The 12,576-nt window shown below is 44.2% G+C and overlaps 1 protein-coding gene across 4 annotated transcripts in view; it reads right to left on the reverse strand.

The window, feature by feature from the left end:
- Nucleotides 1–12,576, reverse strand: part of usp32 (ubiquitin specific peptidase 32) — a 204,231-nt gene that overhangs the window by 169,599 nt on the left and 22,056 nt on the right. The gene's annotated exons all lie outside the window — the stretch shown is intronic.

Below are 12,576 nucleotides of genomic sequence, written 5' to 3' on the forward strand. Positions count from 1 at the left end.
GAGTTGTTTTCCGACATGAGGGGGTATTCTTGAATTTTCCCAGTCAGAAAGAGTTTTTCTGATTATGCCGACGTCACTTGAACGCAGCATTCACTGCAGGCCATTCAGGTCTCATAGTGGGAGCAGGGCACTGCCGTGCTGACAAAATTATATATGTTATCGGGGCTATTCGCCATGATATCGGATTAATCGGAATGACGTAATAATTCCTGTTATCGGCCCGATAATTATCGGCCCGATAGTTATCGTGCACCCCTAGTAAAAAGAAATAAATAATAACTTGCACTGCTTAATGATACTCAATAGCTCAGCTAATACCTGACATGTCACTGGATACAAACCACTGCAGCGGCATATTGAGTGCCAGGTGGCGAGCGCGCCGTTATTGCGATTGGACTTTGAACTTATCCCACAGTAGTGGTACCTGAGGTACCGTAGTACTACGGTACTCCAACATTACCGGAGATCAATATGTACGATGGTGTTTTAGTACCGCGGTCTACCATTGGTACCAGTATACCCTGCAACACTACTCTAGATAGTTCAGTATTCCATTCTTTGCAAACCGTTTTTCTTCTATCACTCTCCAACACTTTGAAATATCGCCACACTGCCGACATTTTACTCTGTCCGTCACTGCATGCTGTTTGATTGCGTCATCAAAACACGCCGCTATTATTCGGCCTTGCTTTTCACTTATTCCACCGAATACCGAATGTGTGTTTTTTTGCAATATTCGGCCGAATATATTCGGTTACCGAATATTCGGTGCATCCCTAGTTACAGATCAGTGTATGCAAATGCAGGAAGTCCACTTGTATGTGAGCTGTAGAGAGGTGACTCTGCAGTCAGTGAGCTCATAAACTGTGTTCACATCAGTGGGTCACACACAGCAGAGGACCTTCGCTTGTGGTTTAAAAAAAGGGAAGTCAAAGTTTGTCAAACTATGCAAGACCTACCACCAAACTTCTCCCATGTGCTCCATTGTAATCACCTATTCAGGTGAGTCAACGTGTACAAGTTGAGATCATAAACGGTTATGAAAAATTAGTACACGAAAAACGTTTTGGGTTTTTTTTTTTTAGGGGGGAAGTGGGTGATACTAATTGTTGACTAACTGTGATTGACTGTGATTATGACAAGAAACGGTGTGAGACCGGGTTTTGGCAACAGGTCAGTAGCCTACGTGCTCCGTTCTATTAAAACGCCGCATTCATTAAGGGGGTCGTTCGCCAGTGGGCTACAGTGAGTACCGAGCCATCAAATCACAGCATCCGCGGTGAGAGGACAAGGCATTGTTTGCGCTTTTACGCACGGGTCGGTGGTGAAGTGGCGCACATGACTCGTGCTACGGATGGACGGACGAGCCAGGTATCTTGGTGCCACTTAAAAACAGGTAATACATCTAGCTACATCTTTCCCACATCAAATATCCGTGATTGCCTAGACCCGCATGCGTAAAAGCGCACAGAATTCCATGTCCTCTCACTGCGGATGCTGTGATTTGATGGCCCGGTACTCATTGTAGCCCACTCTTATAAGACCCAATAATAATAATAATAATAATAATAATAATAAGTTACTGTGGACCTATATGCCATGCTTTTTAATAACATTACCAGAGGAGTTCGCTGAAAAACAGGTAATGTCAGCCTGAATTAATCATGTGCATCCCCGGTGAAAATCGCTGACATGCACGGGAAATACGGCTTCTACAGGCTTGCCATAGCTTACTGTCAGGACTCAGAGACCAGAATTCGGGACGGCGGACCATCGGAATGGCGATATTTCGGAGTGGTGGCCTGTAACCGTTGGTTAAACGGCCCATTCAGTTGGTATTCGGATAACTAGGGCTTTACTGGTATAAAATTTGTTTTTTTAATTTTTCATACATATATGAATTCCATCAAAATATTTGTATGAGTACACTACGCTACATTTTTGGCCATCTTGCCATCATCAGGGAGGTGCCTTGAGGCTGTTTGTAGTTTCCTTATACACAACACATTGATCAGTCATGTGACCAATACATCACCATAGATAACCCTACATATAAAAACTACAGTTATCCTTTTTTTTAAAGATACTATTCACAAAAACTCATTGTCCTTAGTTTACCAATAACCATAAATACAGAGTCCAGCATTTGAATCAAATTTTCACACTATTCCCTTTCAACTTCTTCATCTTAACTCATCATCAGTGTGTAAAAAGTTTAAATATCAATGTTTCAACACAAATAAATAAAAAAAAATCTCTACTCTTTAGACCAATTATTCAGGTAACTCTTTAAAAATACAGTTTATTTAAATCACCTCTATCACCAAACATTTATAATTAACACTAACTAGTCACACATATCTATTCAATAATTACACTTCCAATTGCTCTCAAATATCCCTTTTATGAAGAACAAATGTCATTCAGTAGCCTCTACAGAAATGGCCTCAAGTCTAACTCTGTATGCCTGATGCACAAGCAGATATGTTTTTTGTGTGAATACTGAGTCATCATTCACACTATTATGATCCAAATCTTTATTATGTGAATGCTGATTCAGCATCGGGATCCCAGAGAGCAGAGGACTCCAGTGCTGCTGTGGAAAACTACTATAACATTACTCCGTGCAGAGGCAGCTCTCAGAGCTGTGCTACCAGTTAAATCATTCCACAACCCAGAACCATGGACTACCAGAACCACCAACCTATATTACAGTGCACAAGGTAAAGATGTTCCCCCAGTAACATCAGACTTGATCAACATCCCCAGTAGATGTACTATCCAAAATCCACAAGACAATTTCCAAATCCAACCTAACAATATCCAGCCCTTCAAAAAGATGGGAACAAGACCTACAGATCACCCTGGTGTCGACTTCTGGACCCAAATGTGCAAAACATCCTCTCTAAATCCACACATACAAACATGCAACTGTTTAATTAAAAGTATTTATAGATTACACTATGGCTAAAAAAATTCATATCTCAGTATTTTCAGGCTGAATGGTGATACACGATATATCTCTATGAAACGGGCTACATGTTAAGCTGCAAGTCAAAGCACATTTATAAAAACAGACTGCGATAAAAATAAAATGCAAAGGCAGGGATTTTTTTCCCTGTTTGAAAATATACAGCTGCACCACATGTAAATGAAAAATTATACCAAATAAATAGCAGTGCTGTACATTAACTTTTTACAGAGAGCACTGGAGCTACAGAGTTTTAAAGGTATGCGGTACAGGCCACAAAACTAACATGAGTTTAAAAGGATCAAGTAGGCCTAAATCCATTGTAGTTTGGAACTAGGGATGCACCGAATATTTGGTAACCGAATATATTCGGCCGAATATTGCAAAAAAACACACATTCGGTATTCGGTGGAATAAGTTAAAAGGAAGGCCGAATAATAGTGGCGTGTTTTGAGAACGCAATCAAACAGCGTGCCATGATGGGCAGAGTGAAATGTCGGCAGTGTGGCGATCCGCTTGTCACGGCACTCACATTTGCGACTAAAAATAGTTTTGAGCGACCAAAATAGGCTTAAATCATTCAGCACGCTGTGCGAGCAGCCTACAGATTTCAATCACCAGCATAAACGAAAGGCGAATCCCACCGGTTGTGGGTTGAACGGGGGTCACAGACACAGACAGTAATGTATTCCTGTCAAATACGGCGGCCATCGGCTTACCGGCAACGGACAAGTCGGCTCCAATAATATCCTCTTCTTGGCGTGTGGACTGCCCACAAGTACCTGAACGACCAAGCCAGCCGAACACAGACTGTACGTGATGTGTCAGAGGAGAAACGAGCCGTTCACGGCCCACAAACCTCACCGCACTTTAGGGACTGTTCTTTACTTATGAAGGGACTTGTCAGGGGAGGAGGGTGGCTGGTTGATTCTTATTTTATCTATTTATTTTATTTTGATCCCCCCTATGTTAATCACTTATTGATGCTGTTTTTGAAGTATGAATAAGTCAATAAGTAATTTATTCCATTGAAATATCATTGATGTATGTATGTATCATACATGTATTGATGTATCATTGAAAAGTGATTTATCTTTTTATAAATGACAAAAGGCACATCTGCCTCATTTTCCCTGTGGTATCGTGATACTACTCAGAACCATGATATTTTCATTGGTATCGTACAGTGGGTCCCAATATTGGTACCCTGACAACACTAATCTGGAGGGGGTTCACCTGCAAAAACTAATGAAAAACTAAACAACAATATTCGGTATTCGGTACTCGGTATTCGGCCAAGCGTTTAATATTATTCAGCTTCGGCCACAAATTTTCATTTCGGTGCATCCCTATTTGGAACAATTAAAAATCTATGATTGCAATATTTTCATTAAGGCTGTGGCACCAAGGTAGAGCGGGTCGTCCACCAATCGGAAGATCAGCGGTTTAATTCCCGCCTGCGTGTCAAAGTATCCTTGGGCAAGATACTGAACCCCCAAATTGCCCTGATGGCTGTTCAATTGATGTGTTAGAGTGTTTGAATGGTTACTGAGCAGTAGGTGGCACCTTGTATTGTAGCCTGGGCCACCAGTGTGTGAATGTGTGTGAATGAGTGAATGTGACTCAGTAGCATAAAAGCGCTTTGAGTGGTCAAGAAGACTAGAAAGGCGCTACACAAGTGCAGTCCATTTACCACATTAATGTTACATGCACATAGCATCACCAGAGAGGCCGAGGGAGAGGAAGGAACGAGAGACACTTTGTCTGTGTTAAATAGCCTGAGTCTTGTATATGAAATGTCTGTGTTGTCGCTGCATTTTTTTAAACCCATCTGTCGCCTGCACCCAGGAGCTGTCTCAAGGTCACATAATAGACTACAAATACCAAGAAGAACAGTGACGCGCTATGATCCACCTCACACACAAACTAGCAAACAAACAGCAGCGCAGCCCTGGATAACACGTGTGCTACTGCAGTAATTTCATTCATCTCACAGACTGATTTAGCATAGCACCTGCAAAATATAGAGTACTGTGCACAGTACAAGCACTGTGTCTCTCTCTGTGTTGCTGGCAAGTGTGAGAAAGAGATGCAGACTGGCATGCCTTATGTAAGGCAGCTTCCCCTATATTGATATAAACAGTACTTTCTAAATCTATATCATGCTTGAAAATGTATCAGTATTTCATGCATAGTTGTTATATACCCCAGCCCTAAGTACACCACCCAGGGAATAAGATGTTTAATATGGGTTGGGACATTGCCAAGGCCTACCTACCTGTTGCACCAACATGTTCTCTGCAGTAGCCCGAAACGGACAAACCAAACACTGACATTAGAGAGGGCCTTTTGTGTTTTCACACTAAAGAGGCATCACCTGAAGTTCAAGTTCTCCTACACATTAGGGAAGGGAGAGGTGAGAGGAGGGGTAATCTGTTGGAACCTATCTGCAACCTCACAGCTAGATGCCACTGAACACAATACACATCCAAGCCCATATGATTAATAAGCGAGGCAACAGTTTTGGCTGTCATGTACTAATGTCCAGATCAGGTTTATTTAAGATTTCAATCTAAGTCTTTAAAAATCCAATTTGGAAATCCATCGGTGACCTGTGCTGTGCTTTCTGTGAGTCACTTCTGCTGAGCAGTTTCGTCGCTGTGGGCTCCAGTTGGAGCCCCTGCGTGTAAGTGCCCGTGCCCTCCCTGCTAGCTGCCTCTACCCCCTACCTGCTACCCACATCATCAAGCCTGAACTAAGCACTTTTAGTACTTGTACTGGCCTCCCCTTTTCTCTCTGTCCTCAGTTACTACATTCAACCCATGGCTCCACTCACCTCTCCACCCGGCTGTGTCAGCTGCACCCGCCTCACCGACAGGATCACTGAACTGGAACAAAGTATATCCTCACTACATCAGATCCATGAAGCTGAGCTGCAAATGGATACCATCATCTTCGGTCCTGCACAATCTGAGTCTCCACCTGCCACCTGTCATGTCGCTGATGCCGCCTCTCCCCCGGCATCTGATGTCACCGCTCCCGGTCCGGCCGCTGTTGTCCATTCTCCGAACACCAACACCTGGATACAGCAGGGGGCCAAGCCCAAGTTCCTGCCCAGCTCCACTCCATGCTCCATGCACTTTCCACCTCACCGTCGCCCGTTAAGTCTTCTTCAAAATCCACTCTCATCTCCCAGCCCAGTGAGTCCACTGTCAGCATCTCCGCGCCCCCTTTTTCCTCCAACCACCCTGATAGTTGGTGACTCCATCACCAGAAACATCCGTTTCTTCAGTGCGGTAACGCACTGTTCTCCGGGAGCCACAGTCTCTGTTATCTTGGCAAAACTCCCCAACCTGCTACACTCACTACCACCGTCTGTCCACAGAATTATTCATAATCCATGTTGGTTGTGTGGATGCACCCCGCCGACAGTCAGAAATCACCAAAGCTGAGTTCAACAAACTTTTTCAGTATCTCAACACCTGTGGAAAATCAGTATTTATCAGCGGGCCGCTCTCTCCTCTCGGCTGCGGAGTGGAAATCTTCAGCAGAATCCTTTCCCTCCACACCTGGCTCCTATCTGCCTGCAGGACACGCAATGTGGGCTTCATTGATAATTTTAATTTATTCTGGGGCCGACAGTCCTTTTTAAAAAGCGATGGTTTTCATCCCAATAAGCTGGGCAGCCAAATGTTAGCTGCCAATTTACAGCACGCTGTGCAAAGCTACCCACGTGACTGACTGATAGTGTTTACCCACACACCATTACCTCCTTCTTGCTCTCTGGTGTCATCTCTGGGTACCTCCTCCTGCCACAGCTCCCCCTACAGGCCCCAGCTGTCACTGTCTCCTCCTGCTGCTGCTCTGTCACTGTCCCCACCTGCTGCTGCTCTCCCCATTCAGTCTATCATCTCAGTCAAACCCCTCCGTCCCTATAACAGGTCCAACTCTGTGAACAAATGTAACCTCTCAACAAAACACGTCAAACGGTCCAATCCCAACCTCCGCCAACTCCCCCATTCCTCACAGCCAATCACACAGCAGCATTTCCTCAAACTGGCACTGCTAAACACCCGTTCACTCAACAACAAAGCACTCATCTTAAATGAATTCATTACTGACAACAACCTAGACTTCCTCTGCATCACGGAAACCTGGCACAAACATCTGGACTATTTTTCACTCAACCAAGCCACCCCCTCCGGATACACGTATATTGACCAGCCCCGTCTCACTGGAAGAGGCGGCGGCGTGGCCTCAGTCCATAAGAGAGACCTAAGAATCACCATCATATCCACTCCCTCCTTTCAGTCGTTTGAACACATTGCTTTTAAACTCCCCGGCCCCGCTCCCCTGGTCACTGCTGTTATTTACCGCCCTCCCAAGCCCAATCCATCTTTCCTCTCTGATTTCTCTGATTTTGTCACACAGCTCTCAGCCATCTCACCTTCTGTTCTTCTCCTCGGCGACTTCAACTACCACATTGACAACATCAACTGCAAACATGCCTCTGAATTTCTTGATCTACTGGACTGCCTCAATCTCACTCAACATGTCAACTTCCCCACTCACAATCATGGCCACACTTTGGACTTAGTCTGCTCCACCGGTCTCACCATCCAACAACTCTCCAGCATCAATCTCCACATCTCCGACCACTTGGCTATCATCTTGGACATTCATCTCCCCACCCCCCTCCCCAAGGACAAACGCATAATATCATTCAGAAACCTCAGATCCATCTCCCCTCAAGATTTCTCAGCTTCTCTTTCCAGCACTCTGTCTACCTTCCCTCCCCCGCTGTCTGATGACCCCAATGAGCTTGTCAACTACTACAACAACACTCTCTCCTCCTGTCTCGATCAACTGGCCCCCATCAAAACCAAATCTGTCTCATTCACACACTCAGCCCCCTGGTACACCCCCGAACTCCACCAAATGAAATCCCACAAGCGTCAGCTCGAAAGACTGCATAAAAAGACCGGTTTAACAGTTCATCGCCAAGCCTACACAGACCACCTCCGACAGTACAAAGCCGCCCTCAATACTGCCCGCTCTACCTACTACTCCAACCTCATTCACACCAGCTCTAATAACCAAAAGGCTCTTTTTTCCACCGTAAACAAACTCCTTAATCCCAGTGACAATATTTCAAACTCATTCACCGTTGAAAAATGCAATTCCTTCCTCTCATTTTTCCAAACCAAAATTGACACCATCCACAGTTCTCTAACCACCCCCCACACCCCCCACCCTCCTCACCCCCCTCCACCCATCTTATCACCCTGCCCCTCTCCAAATTCGCACCTGTCTCCCCAGCTGAGCTGTCTAAAATCATTTCAACCATGAAAACTTCCACCTGCATGCTAGATCCCATCCCATCCGCCATTGTTAAGCACTGCTTCCCCACCATCTCCCCGCTTGTCTCCAAAATTGTCAACTCCTCCCTCAGCTCTGCCTCTGCCCCTCCTTCTCTCAAACTGGCTGCAGTCACCCCCATCATTAAAAAACCTGGTCTCAACCCTGACATCATGAGCAATTTCCGGCCCATTTCCAACCTCCCATTCCTCTCAAAAATCCTTGAACGTGTCGTCGCCTCACAAATCAAATCCCACCTTAACAATAATGACCTCTTCGAACAATTTCAATCTGGATTCCGCACACAACACAGCACCGAAACTGCCCTCCTTAAAGTCACAAACGACCTCCTCCTCTCCTCAGACTCCGGCCTACTCTCCATCCTTATCCTCCTTGATCTCACCGCCGCCTTTGACACCATCAACCACTCCATCCTACTCTCCCGCCTGCAAACCCTCCTCAACATCACTGACAATGTCCTCACCTGGCTACATTCCTATCTCACTGACAGAAAACAATTCATCTTCATCAACAACTGCTCCTCCTCAACTGCCCCTCTGTCCCAAGGCGTCCCCCAGGGTTCGGTGCTTGGTCCTCTCCTCTTCATCCTCTACCTCCTCCCCCTTGGTCAAATCATCCGTCGTCATGGTCTCTGTTTTCACTGCTACGCTGACGATATCCAGCTATACATCTCCACTAAATCCATCACCCATTCAACCCACTCCACCCTGTCGAACTGTCTCTCCGAAATTAAATCCTGGATGCAAGCAAACTTTCTTAAACTCAACTGTGACAAATCAGACATGATCCTAATTGGTCCAAATTCCCTCACCCAAACAGCCAAAGACTTCCACCTCACCATCGACAACTCCACCCTGTCCCCCTCCCCTCACTGCCGCAACCTTGGTATCATCTTCGACAGCAACCTCTCCTTCGACCAACACATCAAAAAAAGTCACTAAAACAGGCTTCTTTCACCTTAAAAACATTTCTCGCCTCCGCCCCTCACTCTCTTGCAATGCCGCCGAAGCCCTGATCCACGCCTTCATTACATCCCGCCTTGACTATTGCAATAGCATCCTTTATGGCACAACCTCCAAACTCCTCAATAAACTCCAATACATCCAAAACTCTGCCGCCCGCCTCCTCACTCACACCCGCTCCCGCGACCACATCGCCCCTGTCCTTCAGAACCTCCACTGGCTCCTTGTCCCACAACGCATCCACTTCAAACTCCTCCTACTCACCCATAAAGCCCTCCACAACCAGGCCCCCTCTTACCTCACGGACCTGCTCCACCCTTACACCCCTTCCTGCAGCCTCCACTCTTCCAATGCTAATTTTCTCACCGTCCCCAAGACCAAGCACAGAACCTGGGGGGACAGAGCCTTCTCCGTTGCTGCCCCCACCCTCTGGAACTCCCTCCCAAAACACATCCATGACTGCACTGACCTCCCATCATTCAAATCACTACTCAAAACTCACCTGTTCCGTTCTGCTTTTAATGTTTAGCTACTTTTTTTTTTTATTATTCATTTATTTATTTACTTGTTTTTCCACTCCCATTGCTATTCCTCTTTGTCTTCAATGTATTTTACTGTAAATTGTTTTTTTGATGTGTTTTTAACCTATTCTGTAAAGTGACTTTGACAACTTTGGAAAGCACTTTATAAATAAAATGTATTATTATTATTATTATCATTATTATTAAAAAAAATATATATTATTTTTTTCTTCCTTTACTACAATGTAAATTGCAGAATCTGTCTTGAGAGATTAGGTTCCATCAGACACTAATATTCACTCAAAGGTTAAGTATGAAAGATTTAGGGGGCTTTACTGCCTTCTAGTGGTGAGGATGGCAGATTGCAACCAGCTGAAACTTCTCCTGGCTAGAATTCCTTCAGTGTTCATTGGTCAGGAGGTTTTTAGTGGTAGCTTAATTTTTTGCAGAGGTTTCACATTACAAATTGGTGTATCTCTGACCCTTTTTGGCATGCCAGAGACGGGCAGCTCACACACCAAATGCTAATGTGTGCTCAATTTTTTTCTCTCATTACTTAAGATCCAGATGGTCAGGAGGTTTTTACCGGAAGCCGAATTATCTGCAGTAGTCTCTTTCTCTCCAAAACAAACAAACAGACACAGTGACTTAAACCGGTTAAAACTATGACTAAAGCAGTTTCACGTTACAAATGGGTGGTTTTCCAACGCTGCTCATTGCATATGGGCTTCAAACTATGGAGGCGGTGGCGAAAACGCCTATCTGGAGCCAGTGTTTGGTTTGTCCCTTCTGGGCTACTGTGGAAACATGGCAGTAAACATGGCAATCTCCCTAAACAAGGATCCAAGGGAAACATTATTATTATACTTTATGTCATTTCTGCCAATATATCCCCCTAAATCCTACACACTGGACCTTCAAATGTTGATTAAATATGTATCCAACACACTGGAATGACAGCTGTAGCCTACTTAATCTGACATGCCTTAGTTTTCACAAGCTACTAAAGTGAAATTCTGGAGTTCCTGGTTCACAAAACTTCTGAATACAAGTAGCACACCTGGGCTAGCAGGTGCTCTGCTTGTGCTGTCCATTAGGGCTGCACGGTTCTTGCTAAAATGTTAATCACAGTTTTTCTCTTTTAGAATTGAGAATATGATTCTCTCACGATTCTTATTTTTCAATAAAAACAGTAACTGAACTTTTAGACGCTCAAGTTAAAAAACTTGTCTGAGATGCTCACTACCTGGATAGGGCATAAACATGAGACATATCAAAGTGCTTGACTTACATGTAACATATATCAAAGTGCTGGAATTAAACTTAAAAGTTTCCTGTAATAAAAAAATAAGCGATGAACTTAAATGCTGCTAAATATGGAAAATAGAATGCAACATTACAGCTTCATAATAAATAAAACACACACACACACACACACACACACAGACCGTTATAACCTGGTCAACATTTTAAGCAGCTGTAAACAGTGGACGTTATATTCCCTACAAATTCTTCACAATAAAAAAGTCCCACGTTGTTTTGTTATTTAAAAGCTTTTTCGAGAAGCTGCCAAAACCGGAAATTTGGGTTTTTCATCTACAGTGACTTAACATGAGTCCTATCCATCTGAAAGCAAACACGAAACGATAAAATAAGGCAGATATCTGAAAGAACAAGCAGCGACGCGGGAGAGAAACTAAACCTCAACACACACAGACACAACTCTGGGCTGTTGCACAGACATGAGTTGAGCCACAACACACACTTGTTGGAGGGGAAGGAGCCTGTCAGCTTCAACTTCAACTTCGCATTTATTTTGTTCCTGGAGGGCAATTAGTTGTATAGCAAGAAAACACATAAAACACATAAGAATGTATATGCAATCAAGGGGAGGTGGGGGGAGCCAAATACAGTGAGCCAAAACAACAATGGACATCTGAATACAGCCATTACAATGTTAAAAAAAAAAAACGAGCAGATTGAATGATTAGTGGCAACTAAAGTGAACAAGGGTGCTATGCCTTAAGTCCCCACTCTTGGCTGTGTAACAATGTCCCGCCTACAGCCCCCACTGATTGGTTACACTGATCGGGCACAAGTGATAGCCAATCAACACTGAAGCTTCTACATGACTTGGAGGAGAAGCAGACTGCTCCGTGAGCCACAGCAACAACAAAAAAAAAGATTTAGGCTAATCGTCATCAAGTGAACATGACCTGGCGCTCCTTTACTTAATAAAAAGAAGACAGAAGTTAACTCAAAATATAGCTGTGATGAGTGCCACAAATGTGGAAAAACAATTAGCGCATGGTCCGTTAGCATAATGCTAACATATAATGGAAATCATCATAGATGTGCTAACAGAAATTAGCATCGGCACAGCAAGGGCATTACAATAACAAACAATAAAGTGCAAGTGAGCAACTCTACATAACATACGCAAATAAACTCAGAGCAATACTTTTGTACTTACATACATACACTGCCTGGCCAAAAAAAAAGTCACCACCAAAAAAAAAGGTCATACAGGAAGAAAAAATCCATTGATGGAATAACCTGGTCATTCAGTATATTCAGGTAGTCAGCTGACCTCATTCTTTGAGCACATACTGTTGCTGAACCTAGACCTGACCAACTGCAGCAACCCCAGATCATAACACTGCCCCCACAGGCTTGTACAGTAGGCACTAGGCATGATGGGTGCATCACTTCATCTGCCTCTCTTCTTACCCTGATGCGCCCA

The sequence above is a fragment of the Epinephelus moara genome, chromosome 2, assembly GCF_006386435.1.
Source record: "Epinephelus moara isolate mb chromosome 2, YSFRI_EMoa_1.0, whole genome shotgun sequence".
NCBI classification, from domain to species: domain Eukaryota; kingdom Metazoa; phylum Chordata; class Actinopteri; order Perciformes; family Serranidae; genus Epinephelus; species Epinephelus moara.